Source organism: Poecilia reticulata, linkage group LG15 (assembly GCF_000633615.1).
Source record: "Poecilia reticulata strain Guanapo linkage group LG15, Guppy_female_1.0+MT, whole genome shotgun sequence".
Lineage (NCBI taxonomy): Eukaryota > Metazoa > Chordata > Actinopteri > Cyprinodontiformes > Poeciliidae > Poecilia > Poecilia reticulata.
In genome coordinates this window covers 9327133-9330025 of record NC_024345.1, presented here as the reverse complement: position 1 = coordinate 9330025, position 2893 = coordinate 9327133, and the positions used below count along the sequence as shown (strand labels likewise).

General features: G+C 39.6%; 1 protein-coding gene and 1 long non-coding RNA gene across 2 annotated transcripts in view; one reads left to right on the top strand and one right to left on the bottom strand.

Annotated features, from left to right (window-relative positions):
* The window catches only part of cdh5 (cadherin 5), a 70929-nt gene that overhangs the window by 46448 nt on the left and 21588 nt on the right, over nucleotides 1-2893 (bottom strand). The gene's annotated exons all lie outside the window — the stretch shown is intronic.
* Nucleotides 1614-2607, top strand: LOC103476641 (uncharacterized). The gene is made up of 3 exons (XR_001777348.1): nucleotides 1614-2212; nucleotides 2320-2413; nucleotides 2500-2607. It is a non-coding gene; the product is annotated as an uncharacterized LOC103476641 (long non-coding RNA).

Below are 2893 nucleotides of genomic sequence, written 5' to 3'. Positions count from 1 at the left end.
TCCTGTCAGTCAGCACTTTGGGCTGAAATATCCCAGGGACAAGAGGAAGAAGAGGATATTCTTCATCTTAATGACTGGACTGTAGCACGCTCTTCAGAACAGGCTAAAGACAGCACAGCACAGACTTTACCGCCATAAACTTTGTAGCCCTTGGACAGCGGAACGAGGTTTAGAGCTCTATAAGTTTAAGTTAGCGTTATTATTATGTATTTATGTTTGTCAAACAAAAGCACTTAAGCAAAATGTATTTTCTTTTCTTTTAGTTTTCACGGTGTATTCGAAGCACGGTGTATTCAGTGCAACAACTTGGTTCGAAAGAAGTAAATATAATTCTACTGCACCCGTCAAAGCTCTCTGTGTTTTCTTGGGTTTGAGGGACTGCTACATTGATCATCCCTCACTTCATCTTCTCCTCTGCGACTAGTTTTCTGCCTATAATTCAGAAGCAATGGACCTGAAGATGCTTTTTTGTCAAACTGTGTTATGTTTCACCCGCTTCGAATGTTATCATCCCATAGAATGGCCATTATCAGTGGTTATCAGCCCCATTGAATGGCCTCAGTTGGTCCCTGCTCTGCCTGCTAGCAGGCTCAGTAGATTATCAACCATTCGTATCGGTGATCACAGCAGCTTGTCGCCGATAGAATCTTTTTTTTTTTTAGCTTTTTTAAAAAGCCTTTATTTACAATTTATGTGCTAGTTTGAACAGGATATTAAGAATATTTACTACAAATACATGTCAGACGCATCGGTCATAATTCGGTATTTAAAAATAACTTAGTAAAGTATAAAACTGGAGGGTTTTTGTCACTTGATTTAAAAACCTTTTTTTAATTTACCAACTATTTTTGAGTATGATATCAATGATTTACTCCAAATAAATGTAAGAAAAAATTAAGATGTATTTTCTTTTGTGATTGCATGCCAAACTGTTCTGTAAACGTTTTAATATTTTTGATTGAAATAATAAAAATAAGGACGGATCCCGCAAAAATCCAAGAAGAATAAGCTGACGTCATCATATGCGATACTTACACTCCGGTGAGTAAAAATCTGCACCTGTCAAAATGTTTTTGTACTCTAAAGCCAAAAATAACTCCAAAGTGTCACGTTATAAAGTTACTGATGGTAGTTTTAGGACTTCATGGCGGTAGGACTGTGATGCGAATGGTTGAAGACACGTTTGTAACATTTTTTTCGCCGGAAAATATGCGGTGGAAGCTAGCTAAATTAGCCTCTAGGAGGCTAATTGTACCTGTACACTGTACCTGTTCTTAATACGTTTAATTAGCCATGATAGAGTCACATCATAGTTTTCATATTCATGCTTGTTGTTGCCACTTTGTAAAATTGGAGGGTTGCTAAAAACATCAGTGCCCCTAGGCCAGGGGTGGGCAACTCCAGGCCTCGAGGGTCGGTCTCCTGCAACTTTTAGATGTGTCTCTACTTCAACACACCTGCGTCAAATAATAAGGTCGTTAGCAGGACTCTAGAACCTGCCTGCACTGAGGAGGTGATTCAGCTATTGGATCCAGGTGTGTTCTACCAGGGAGACATCTAAGAGTTGCAGGACACTGGCCCTCGAGGACCAGGATTGCCCACCCCTGCCCTAGGCTGTGATGATCTTTAAAGTTTTGTTTATGAACCCTGTTTGAATACACTGATTGCATCTAGGTCATTTACTTGAATTAAAAACGAACTTGCATCAGTACAAGCACATTTATTTCCTCCTGTCTATGGTATTTATTGTTGTTACAAGCCAGATGAAGATAAGTAAAGAGCTGAGAACCTGATCTTTGAACAGACAGAGACCATAGGTCAGGAGCAGCCTAGGATGCTTACTGAGGAGCATCCAATGATGACACCAGAGAACCAGGAAGATACAGTGATAGTGCTTGATCTGGTTCCTGTTTCTTCTACTGTTGTCCCTTCCTCTCAGTCTTGTCAGAAGAAGAAAAGACCCAGAAGCATCTCTCCAGCTGCTTCTCCTCCCAGTCTGTCATCTGTCTCCCCCCCAAAGATCAGCCACATCTGCATTCATGTCATCTGCTGACCATCCCATCTCCTTAAGTCATGGTGGCCGATAAGAAGAGAAAGCATAAGTTAAAATGTTAAGGAAGGATCCCTTCAAGTGTCAAGTTTGTACCCCAGATGTGCTTTCAGTTTCTGTAGATGGAAATTGCAAGTATTACCATTTAAAGAATGCAGCAAGGTATTGTAAAATGTGTACAATATAACAATTCTTTGTATACGTTAGTGATGTTCACTACCTTTGGACTATAACACCTCATGAAGTGTATTTTATTGCTTGTTTTTCAGATTGGAGGAACAGGCTATATTTCAGGACTTTTTCATAGCCATGGATGAAAACGTAGGAAAATTTGTGGACTGTATACACAAATCAACCAAAAATGTAAGACTGCAGATTGTAAATGTATAATAACAGTAACATTTTAGCCTGTAATAACAGCATGCCTGACTGAATTGTATGCATTCTAGATTTTGTGGTGGGCAATGGTCAGCAGCCAGGGTAAGTAAGTAAGTAAGCTTTATTTCTATAGCACTTTTCACAGACCAGGGTCACAAAGTGCTGCACAAAGTGTAAAAAGTAAAACAAGTTAAAAACAACATACAAACAATAAAACACGGAATTACACTAAAAAGCAAGTTTAAAAAAGTGGGTCTTAAGTTGTTTCCTGAAAGTGTCTATACAATGTAGAGATTGAATGGTGCAAGGTAAGTCATTCCATAGGCGGGGCACCACAGCTTTAAAAGATCTGTCTCGACCGAGCTAAGATCCTGTGGGACTTCCAGATCCAGACAGACAGGATGGTAATAGCAAACCAACCGGACATTGTGGTGGTGGATAAAGAACAGAGGAAAGCCGTTGTGG